At 42.6% G+C, this 12,304-nt stretch overlaps 1 protein-coding gene across 5 annotated transcripts in view; it reads left to right on the top strand.

Annotated features, from left to right (window-relative positions):
- The window catches only part of rpgrip1l (RPGRIP1 like), a 298,740-nt gene that overhangs the window by 267,526 nt on the left and 18,910 nt on the right, over nt 1–12,304 (top strand). The gene's annotated exons all lie outside the window — the stretch shown is intronic.

Here is a 12,304-nt window from a genome sequence, read left to right on the forward strand (position 1 = left end):
AATGACCATGATAAACTCATTGCCAGTTAATACTGGCATAACTATTCAGATAATTTAGAAATAAAAAAGTCACAATTCTGAAAACTGTTTCATATACTTTACACATTTCTGAGGAATACTGTGCAAAAATTATTGCTAATATGCCTTTCCTTACTGTAAGTTATTTCATCACAAGTGCATTCTAATTGTCTTTTAAGAGGTGATGTAAACCACTTTCAATAAGAATCTACACAGAAGAGAACAGTAACCATATAGTATAATTTCTTCTTAAAATCTTATATCATATCTAAAATAACAGACCTTGTCAACTGTTTAAATGTTTATAATATAATTCAATTTGATTTTATTAATAAACCACTGTAGTTTTTCACTTTTGTTTTATGATACTATCAGAACTTCTTCATTATATTATAACTTTTAAATCACCCCTGTTATTCAGCTCATGTCTTCCAAATGCGACCTGATTTTGGAATATAAACAATTTAACTAATGGTATCTGAGTGGAAGTTTTAGTGCTGATTAATACTGAATTATAAACATTTTTATTCTGTGAAATGATGATAATCAGATTCATTTGGCACATTGTTTATTAGCTAACAAAGGGGTGAATCATCCTCTCTTACAAACATAAACATCATGACCCATAAATTGCTTGGGTCACAATCCCTGCAGTTACGAGAGGATCAAACCCAAATCTGCCCTCCAGATTAAGTTTGCTTCTGAAATCCTTGCAATAAAAGAGAACTTAAAGTTCTCTGTGTGACAGCTCTGGTAAAAGCTTGTATCTTGTAGCACTTCTCAACTGCTGCTCTTGCAACTCTTAGCGGGGCATTACCCATAGCAAGGGACATTCCTTATCATCAACAAGTCACCTATTCACTTACGGATCAACGTTGAAATGCTCAGGGACAGCAAAATTCCTGAGGATGAATGCATCATGGCAACCTCTAGGAAATCTAACATTGACCTGAAGGATTTATTTTCTGTTGTAAAAGCAAGTGGCGCCTCTTTCCATTTTAAAAAGTTGAAGGAGTTAAATGTAGGAACTAGCATGCTGCCAACAAGCTATCTATTGTACCCTACACTTTGGGGAAACCCAACATGATAACAGCATGATAGGCAAAACAATTTTATGCTAAACTGGATGATTCTCCAGCTTTCCCATATCATGTGTCAGGAGCATGACAAATATATCCCTGGACAGCACCCTAGTGCACAGATACCCATAATAATAAAAGCAAAATACTGCAAATGCTGGAAATCTGAAATACAAACAGGAAATGCTAGAAAAACTCAGCAGGTCTGGCAGCATTTGTGTGGAGAGAAACAGAGTTAACATTTTGAGTCCATATGACTCTTCTAACCATGCTCCATGGCTGCTTGAAACCTGTAAAATTAAAGTTCAGTCATCACTTCGACAGCTGTAGGCATAGCTGTCCTGGCAAATAATCTTCCTTCAGGTCTTCATGTAGTAGCTGGCACAGCTCCCCTCCCCCTTTGGTGAAGCATTCTCTTCTCACACAAAGCTCCTCATTGAGCTCTTCATACAGTTTACATGGCCTATTACATTTTTTGACATTGGATTTAAGTATCTTGTAGGGGAACCTCTGAATAGAAACAGAAATATCCAAGTAATCTTATTGGCCCTATGCTGTCAAAGACAAGGTTAGTTCCATCCAAATGCAAAGCAAAAATAAGCACTTTAAGAGCTGTTCTGTAACTCCAACAATCACTCCTCAAAGGCTTTCAGGCTGCAGGCTGCAAAGTGAAACATTTCCATTGCTGTCAGCTGATGCTGAAAATGCATGCATTGCATTTACCCTTAGCACAATAGGTGCACAGTTCATTTCTGTCCAAAACCTGGCTGAAATTGTAATTAAATTCAGGCCTTTAGCAAATATATCTTTTACCTAAAAGAAGCAAAAGAAATCAGAGGGTTAGGGGATGGACTTGAAAGCAAAGACATTTCAGTGTCATTGTGCCATTGGATGCATATTAGGAAGGAATTTCACTTCAATTTGTTTCTGGCATCACCCAGCTGCAAATCCAAGGGATGGAGTCACATACATATTAGGAATGAGCACCAGTGCAGAATAGGCAAGATTTTGGAGGAAATGGCACCTTGCTGCCCAATGGAAAGACACAACCAATTAGAGCAAAGATGCTAGAGATTTTCCAGGGGTAGTTCCCACGGGTAATCCTTTGTTGTTTAATGGAATCCACATGTGGCCCAGCATGACATGTCCACCTGTTTCCTGTTGCCTATCTGCCACTGCCTATAATGGTGTAATTGGTTTGATTTCTGGGAAGCCTACAAACAGCCCCCAAATACTGGCATTGGGACTGAGGAAGACAGGTGAAAGAAAACCCCCATGGTCAGAAATTAAATTGGCAAGCATTAAGATGTGGACACTTGGCAAAGACATGTTCCCAATTTCTGGCTCTATCACTCCCAGGATGCCTTAAAAGAAACAGAATTCCTAGACTAAGTTAGTAGTTCCCATTGCTAAACAGTGAGGTTGTTATTTATGAAGGCACAGTGTTATTTTTTATGATGCATCTTAGGTCTCTGGAAAACAAGCTAACTGAGCTGCTGTCCATATTTAGATTTGTAATTTGTGGCCAATTGTCCTGTAAATCAGTTGCATCTGGGTCTGTTCAATATGTTGTGTATACATGAGACTGGCTGACACACTTTGGGTAGTGCCTGTAGAAGTGACATCATGACTTTGTGTTTATTACAAGGGGAATGGAATATAAAAGTAGGAAAGTTTTACTGCAGTTGTACAGGGCCTTGGAGAGGCCACATCTGGAGCATTGTGTACAATTTTGGTTCCCTTGTTTGAAAAAGGATATAATTGCATTAGAAGCAATTCAGAGAAGGTTCATTCGACTCATTCTTGGGATGTAGGGTTTATCTAATGAAGAATGGTTGAACAGGTTGGGCCTATACCCACTGAAGTTTAGAAGAATGAGAGGTGACCTTATTGAAACATTTAAGATCCTGAGCAGAATTGATAGGTAGGTACCATATGAACATACGAACAAGGCGCAGGAGTAGGCCACTCTGACCTTCAAGCTTGCTTTGCCGTTCAATGATCATGGCTGATCTGATTGTAATCTCCCACCTACCCCCTTTAACCTTTCACCCCCTTGTAAATGAAGAATCTGTCTCGCTCTGCCTTAAAAATATTCAAAGACCCAGCCTTTTGAGGAAGAGAGTTACAAAGGCTCTCAACCCTCAGAGAAAAAATTTCTCCTCCTTAAATGAGTGACCCCTTAATTTTAAAACGTGACCCCCCTAGTTGTAGATTCTCGCACAAAGGAAACATCCTCTCCACATCCACTCTGTCAAGACCCCTCAGGACCTTAAAGGTTTCGATCAAGTCACCTCTTACTCTTCTAAACTCCAATGGATACAAGCCTAACTTGTCCAACCTTTCCTCGTAAAACAATCTCCCCATTCCTGGTATTAGCCTAGTAAACCTTCTCTGAACTGCTTCTAACCCATTTACATCTTTTCTTAAATAAGGAGATCAATATTGTGCACAGTACTCCAGATGTGGTCTTACCAGTGTCCTGTACAACTAAAGCCTAATCTCCCTACTTTTGTATTCAATTCCCTTTGCAATAAATGATAACATTCTTTTAGCTTTCCTAATTACTTGCTATACCTGCATACTAGTCTTTTGTATTCTTCCTTGCAAATACCATACCAGGAGGGTGTTTCCTCTTGTGGGGGAGACTAGAACTAGGGGTACAGTTTAAGATTAAGTGATGGAGATGAGGAGCATTTTTTTTTTCTCAGAGGTTCATTAATGGTTAGTATGTGGAATTTTCTTCCCCAGAAAGTAGTAGAGACTGGGTCATGGAATTTATTTAAGGTTGAGATATTAAACTTTTGATTGACAAGGGAGTCAAGGTTTATGCAGGTAGTCAGAAAGGTGAAGTTGAGACCACAACCAGATCAGCCGTGATCTTATTGAATGGTGGAGCTGCTCAAAGGCCGAATGACTTACTCCTGCTCCTAAGTCCTACGTTCCTATGATTGTATAAAGATACATGTGAAGACCTCACCACCAAAATGCAGCAGTGCCACTGCAGCAGTACATTTATTAGTCCCAGTAGGAACATCAAGGCGGTCTTGTGGTGCAATGGATAGCATTCCTACCTCTGCACCATTAGCACTGGGTTCAAGTATCACTCCAGAACTTGATAGCCAAGGAAGATGCATTCATAATGCAGCCAAACAGTTTGCGCATCAACTTGTAAATCCTTCCAACATACACCAATGGCAGGCGGTAAGAGTGGGAGAGATTCCTGGTCAGCCATGTGATGAAAAGAAATTGGAGCCTCTACCATCACTAATCCATAGCTTCAGGCTTCAACATGAATGTAAAAGTGTATGCTGCCACAGCAACTGATTCCTTGGGGAGCAGGTTGGCTCAGAAGGAAGGATGGCCAGTGTGAGGCACCATTGGTGCCAAACAGCACCGGGATTTGATCCTGTTCCAGTTGGGCTGGATTTGGGACCTGACTCCTTGCCCTATCCATGGTGGAGGTCGTAGTGCTGAGCCGAACCTGCCTTTGGGCAGCGAACTCAAGAAGAAGAAGGAGCATCAGCAGCCAAGAAGGTTCACTAAAAGATGGGTCTTCCTTGCCATCAGTCTAAAAGAAAATCTAGTAGGTTTACCTTTACGTGGCCATTGGCTACAAGAAACTTGCATTACAAATGTCAGTATTTGAAGATCTAAGTTAAAGTTCCTTCAAAGGCAAAGCTAACACAGTCAGCAGAAAACCCACATACAATGGAGGAAGATTGTTCTTGTTCACTATTTTCATACGTATCTACAATTTTGCTGCAAATAGGGAACCAAGGAACTCTTCCCTAGTGACTGTTTTATTATACTCTTGTGCCACTGATGCATTAATATCAACAAACATTACTCATTAGTTAGTCAATCAGTGAGCACAGTGAAAGACAATAGTTTTATCTTTGTGATCTCAGAAAGCTATACCTTTTTATTTTATTGCTATTTGACATAAATCATTGAAGACATTGTTCTCTGGAATGAGTTAATGGTTGGTGATGAAATTTTTTATATTACATAGTGCATGATGTAGTAAAGACAGTAATAAAATCAGTTCTGGCCAGTATTTTTTTAATTCATTTGTGGAATGTGCACATCTCTGGCAATGTCAGCATATGTTGCCCATCCTTAATTGCCCTTGAGAAGGTCATGGTTAGCCACCATCTTTTAACTGTTTCAGGTCTTGTCATGTAAGTACACTCACTGTGCTGTTAGGTAGGGTTAGGGTTCAGGATTTTGACTCAGCAACAACGAAGGGAGTATAATGATGGTGTGTGAATTGAAGAGGACCTTACAGGTGATGATGTAACCATGTATCTGCTCCCTTGTCCTTCTAGATGGTGGAGGTCATGGGTTTGAAAGGTGCTGTTGGGAAGCCTGGGCAAGTTGCTGCAGTGTATCTTATAGATGATATGCAATGCTACCACTATGCGCAGGTGGTGGAGGCTGTGAATGTTTAGAGAGATAAATGGTGTACCAGTTAAGTGGGCTGCTTTGTCCTAAACAAAAACAAAAACAGAATTACCTGGAAAAACTCAGCAGGTCTGGCAGCATCGGCGGAGAAGAAAAGAGTTGACGTTTCGAGTCCTCATGACCCTTCGACAGAACTTGAGTTCGAGTCCAAGAAAGAGTTGAAATATAAGCTGGTTTAAGGTGTGTGTGTGGGGGGCAGAGAGAGAGAGAGAGAGAGGTAGAGTGGGGGTGTGGTTGTAGGGACAAACAAGCAGTGATAGAAGCAGATCATCAAACACCAGGAGGGAAATGGAAAGCAAGGAAGGTGAGCAGGGCAAAAGAGAGGAACGGAAATCTTGTCGCAGAAAAGAACAGAACTTCTTCAAGGAGGTAGACATTTCTTGAAGAGCAGTGGCAGTCAATTAAACACAGAGATAAAAACAAAAAAACTGCGGATGCTGGAAATCCAAGACAAAAACAAAAACAGAATTACCTGGAAAAACTCAGCAGGTCTGGCAGCATCGGCAGAGAAGAAAAGAGTTGACGTTTCGAGTCCTCATGACCCTTTGACAGAACTTGAGTTCGAGTCCAAGAAAAAGTTGAAATATTAGCTGGTTTAAGGTGTGTGTGTGGGTGGTGGAGAGAGAGAGAGAGAGGTGGAGTGGGGGTGTGGTTGTAGGGACAAACAAGCAGTGATAGAAGCAGATCATCAAACACCAGGAGGGAAATGGAAAGCAAGGAAGGTGAGCAGGGCAAAAGAGAGGAACGGAAATCTTGTCGCAGAAAAGAACAGAACTTCTTCAAGGAGGTAGGCATTTCTTGAAGAGCAGTGGCAGTCAATTAAACACAGAGATAAAAACAAAAAAACTGCGGATGCTGGAAATCCAAAACAAAAACAGAATTACCTGGAAAAACTCAGCAGGTCTGGCAGCATCGGCGGAGAAGAAAAGAGTTGACGTTTCGAGTCCTCATGACCCTTCGACAGAACTTGAGTTCGGGTCCAAGAAAGAGTTGAAATATAAGCTGGTTTAAGGTGTGTGTGTGGGGGGGGAAGAGAGAGAGAGAGAGAGAGAGCGGTGGAGTGGGGGTGTGGTTGTAGGGACAAACAAGCAGTGATAGAAGCAGATCATCAAACACCAGGAGGGAAATGGAAAGCAAGGAAGGTGAGCAGGGCAAAAGAGAGGAACGGAAATCTTGTCGCAGACAAGAACAGAACTTCTTCAAGGAGGTAGACATTTCTTGAAGAGCAGTGGCAGTCAATTAAACACAGATAAAAACAAAAAAACTGCGGATGCTGGAAATCCAAAACAAAAACAAAAACAGAATTACCTGGAAAAACTCAGCAGGTCTGGCAGCATCGGCGGATGTCCTAGATGGTGCCAAGCTTCTTGAATGTTGCTGGAGTTGTACACATCCGGACAAGTGGAGAATATTCCATCAGATTCCTGACTTATGCCTTGTAAATGGTGGACAGGCTTTGGAGACCTAGGAAGAGTGTTACCCACTACAGAATGCCCAACTTCTAAGATGCTTTTTAAGCCACAATATTTATATAGCTGGATCAGGTATATTTCTAGTCAATGCTGCATATGGGCACGAACTGCTTTATTATCCAAGGAGTTAAAATTGGACTGAACACTGCAATCTTCAATAAACATAACCCATTTCTGACCTTATAATGGAGGGAAGATCATTGAAGCAGCTGAAGATGTCTGGTCCTAGGACACTACCCTGAGGAACTCCTGCAACAGTGTCTTGGGGCTGAGATGATTGGCTTCCAACAACCACAACGATTCTCCTTTGTACTAGCTATGACTCCAACCATTGGAGAGCTCCCCCCACCTCCCCCGATTCCCACTGACTTCAATTTTGCTTGGGTTCCTTGATGTCACATTCAGTCAAATGCTGCCTTGATGCCAAAGACAATCGCTCTCACCTCATCTCTGGGGTTCAGCTGTCTTGCCCATGTTTGGACAAAGGCTGTAATGTGGTCAGGAGTGCCGAGTGACACTGGCGGACCCCAAATTGAGCATTGGTGAGCAAGTAATTGTTGCGTAAGTGCTGCTTAATAGCACTGTTGACGACACCTTCCATCACTTTGCTGATGATTGAGAATAGACTGATGGGGCAGTAATTGGCTGAGATGGATTTGTCCTGCTTTTTCTGAAGAGAATATACCTGGGCATCTTTCCGCATTGTCAGGTACACGCCAGTGTTGTAGCTGTACTGGCTAAGGGGGCAGCTAGTTATGGAGCACAAGTCTTCAGTACTACTGCCAGAATGTTGTCGGGGCCCTTGGCCTTTTCTGTGTTCAGCCATTTCTTGATATCTACTGGAGTAAATTGAATTGGCTGAAGACTGGCATCTGTGATGCTAGGGACCTCAGGAGAAGGCCAAGATGACTCATCCACTCGGCACTTCAGGCTGAAGATGGTTGAAAATGCCTCAATCTTGTCTCTTGCGCTGTTGTGTTGGGTCCCCTCTCGTTAAGGATGGGGATATTTGTGGAGCCTTGTCCTTGGTTAGTTATTAAATTGTCCACTTCCATTCATGACTGGACGAGCTGATCCATTGGTTGTGGGATTGCTTAACTCTGTCTATAGCATGCTGTTTAACATGCCTGTGGTCCTGTGTTGCATCTTCACCAGGTTGGTACCTCATTTTTAGTTATGCCTGGTGCTGCTCCTGGCATATTCTCCTAATAGAATTGGTCCTTTGGCTTGATGATAATCGTAGAATAAGCAATATGCTGGGCCATGAAGTTACAAATTGTGGTTGAAAACAATTCTGCTGCTGTTGATTGTCCACGCCATTTAGATGCCCAGCTTTGAGCTGCTGGCTCTGGTCTGAATCTTTTCCATTTAGCACAGTGGTGGTGCCATACACACAATCTGTGGTATCCTCAATGTGAAGACAGGACTTTATCTCCACAAGGACTGTGCAGTGGTCACTCCTTTCGATAATGCCATGGACAGATGCATCTGCGACAGGTAGGCTGGGAAGAGGTCAAGGAGGCCTTTCCCTCTTTTTGGTTCTCTTGCCACCTGCTGCGAGGCCAATCTAGCAGACTTGTCCTTCAGGACTTCCCCAATTTGGTCAGTAATTGTGCTACCAAGCCTCTTTTAGTGATGGACATTGAAGGTCCCCATCCAGACTACATTCTGTGCCCTTGCTACCCTCAGCGCTCCTTCCAATGGGCAAAAGTGCTGATTTATCAGTTGGGAGAGGGCTGCAGTTGATAATCAGCAGGAGGTTTCCTTAATCATGTATGACCTGATGCCATGAGACTTCATGTTGAAAATTCTCAGGGACACTCCCTCCTGACTGTATACCATGGTGCCATTGCCTCTGGTTAATCTGTCCTGCCAGTGGGTCAGTACATATCCAGGGATAGTGATGGAGGAGTCCAGGACCTCGGCTATAACGCATCATTCTGTGAGTATGAATCTGTCAGGCTGTTGGCCGACTAGTCTTAAGGACAGCTCTCCCAATTTGGCAAAACTCCGCAGATGTTAGTGAGGATGACTTTGCAGGGTTGACCGGACAGAGTGTGCCTTTGTTATTGTATCTGATGCTCAGATTAATGCCTGTGGTTCATCAGGTTTTATTCTTATTTGACTTTTCCATAGCAGGTTAATACAACCGAGTGGCTTGCTAGGCCATTTCAGAGGGCACTTAAGAGTCAGCCACCCTGCTGAGGGTCTGGAGTCATATGTAGACCAGACTGGATATGGGTAGCAGATTTCCTTCCCTGAAGGACAGAACTAGATGGTTTTTATGACAATCCAGTGATTTTATAAGTTCCTATTACTGAGGTTAGCTTTTTATTCCAGCTTTGTTTTATTAGTTGAACTTCAATTCTCCCGGTTGCCATGGTGGTATTCAGACTCACCTCTCTGCTAATCCAGGCCTCTGGATTACTGGCCCAGTAACATTATCCCTATGCGACCGTTCCTACTACGTTTAGCTTGCAACCAGTCCAGTGTTGTGTCTCACAAGGTTGGAACCTTAGTTTAGGTACACCTGGTGCTGGTCCTGGTATGTCCTACTGTATTCTTTGAACTAGGGTTGATACCCTTGCTTGATGATGTTGGTAGAGTGAGAGATATGTTGGGCCATGAGGGTATGATTGTGATGGGATACAATTCTACTTCTGCTGATGACCATGTCACCTCATGGGTGCCCAGCTTTGAACTGCAATAACTGTTCTGAATCTATCCCACTTACCACGGTAATAGTGCCACACAACACGATAGAGGGTGTCCTCAGGGTTAAGAAAGGACTTCTACTCCACCAGCAATGGTCAGCCCTGCCAGTATTGTCATAGATGGATGCATCTGTAGCAGGTACATTGGTGAGGGCAATGTCAAATAGGTTTCTCCCTTGTGTTGTTTCTCTCACCATCTTCTACAGGCAACTAAGTCCTTCAGGACTTTGCTGAATCCTTCAGTAGTGGTGCTACAGAGCCACTCCTGGTGGTGGACATTGAAGTCCCCCACCCAGAGTACATTCTGTGACCTTGTTACTTTCCAAGCTTCTTCAAAGGGCTGCACAACATGGAGGAGTGCTGAGGGCAGTAAGGAGGCAGTTACTCATGGAAGATTTTCAAGTAGTTAAGCTAAAGGTAAAACTAGCAAATATATTTGTAATATTGTCTTCCGTTAGCAACAGAATGATTTTGGGGAAACATTCAACCAGTTGCAGGTTCCACTGAAACACTCATCAAGTTTGTACTTTACATCAAGACTATTAATGCTAGGGCTTCTTATATTTGAAGCCTTTTCTTCTCAGCAGCTTATCAATAGTGATGCTCATTTAAAGCACTGTTTCCACAGCATGCATTCAGAAATATCTACATATATTCTAAGTGCATCTCTGGATTTCTATATTAGCTGTGTGAAAAGCTTAAGGCAGATAGAATAAAGATATTTTTTATATTTCTGCATGGCATATAAAAGCAAGAGAAAAAAAGTACAACCTACATTAAAGAAATAAAAACACTTATTGATGAGCACTACTTGAATACACCAGCGGCTCTGCTCCCAGTATGCAACAAACGATAAAGGAGGTGGAAAAATGGCTGAAGTACCACATTTGCATAGTGATCAAAACAGTAACTCACTTGTTAAAAGCAAAATACTGCAGATGCTGGAAATCTGAAATAACAGAAAATGCTGGAAAAACACAGCAGGTCTGATAGCATCTGTGGAGAGAGAAACAAATTTAACATTTCGAGTCCGTATGACTCTGCTTCAGCTCGTGCAGATTCAAAAAGTTAACTGTTTCTCTCTCCACAGATGCTGTGATCTGCTGAATTTTTCCAGAATTTTCTGTTTTTAACTCACTTGTTAAGACTGGCTTTCCTGTACCAATTCTGCACTGAAATTTATTGCTTCTAAATTCAGAATGCTTTTTAGAAAAGGATGTTTTACTTCTTTGAATAAGAGGCTGCTTCTTTTAGGAGGGAATAAAGCAATAGGGATTATATTTAAAAAAAACAGAAGATTTTCTCAGTGTGGTGCTCTGATGAATTTGTAAACATATTTCCTTTTACATAATATTTAAAATTTATTCTCAGGGTTCAGGCATTGCTGGGATGCCTGTATTTATTGTCCATCTCGAGTGGCCCTGAGAAGATGGTGCTTGCCTTTTTGTTTGGTACAACTGAATAGCTTTCTATCATTTCAGAGAGCAATTAAAAGTCAACCATACTGGTGTGGGTCTTAGGTCACACATGGGAGAAACCAGCCGATAGATTTCCTTCTGTAAAGTAACTTGCTGAATTCTTTGGCTTTTAATGTCAATTTGTGATATTCATGGTGAACCTTACTGACACCATCCAGTTTTTGTTTGTTATTTGCAGATTTTTTGGTACCTCAATTAAAATTCTCAAATTACTATAGTGGGACTTGAATTCCCAAGGAATTATCAGTCCTGGAATACCAGACCAATATCATAGCCACTACTCAATATGGGTTTACCATAAAATCGGCACATAAGGGGCAGAATACAATTCTCTGCCATGGTCCCCCACCCCACCCTGGGTACAGGCTGGAAGACCGAGTTGTGGGTGGGGGGTCGGGAAGGTGGTGTCATAGAATCAGGAGTGAAGGCAGGGGTTGTCGAACCTGTTAGTTACCAACTCCCCTCAATTAAGTCAGGGACAGAGAAAATGGAGAACGACCTGTCTCCCCTAGAAGCCAATCGAGGCTCTTAAGTGACCAATTAATAGTCAATTAAGGGCCTCATCCCACTACCAGCAGTGGAGATACACCACCTGGAGAAGACCACCAGGTAAACCGTGGCAGCCTCCCAGCGAGCTCATGGGGCTCCCTCCTGATTGGGCACCTTGTGGCCCATGGAGGACTCCCTTAGTGGCAAGAGCTGTGCCCTGAAAGACACCCTCCTGCCTGATGACCCTGGCGAGCCCACCTCACTCACCTGCCTTAAAGGGCATCCTTTAAGGCTGCTGCACTGGGGCCTGCTGCAGTCCCTGTAAACTGCCTGATTGAATCCCATCGAGACTCCCGAAATGGCCACGGCAGGTTGCCACCAGTGTGGGGTCACTGCCGCCGTCACTGATTTCAGCTCAAGGGAGGCATTCAAACCATGTAGTCTGTGTTGGCCCTTTGTTAGAGAAACCTAAAACTAGCCTCATAAGGACATAGAACCATAGAAAAGTTACAGCACAGAAGGAAGCCATTTGGCCCATCTTGTCCATGCCAGCTGCCCTTTCTAATCCCACCTTCCTGCACCTGGCC

This window comes from Carcharodon carcharias, chromosome 7, assembly GCF_017639515.1.
Source record: "Carcharodon carcharias isolate sCarCar2 chromosome 7, sCarCar2.pri, whole genome shotgun sequence".
NCBI lineage: Eukaryota > Metazoa > Chordata > Chondrichthyes > Lamniformes > Lamnidae > Carcharodon > Carcharodon carcharias.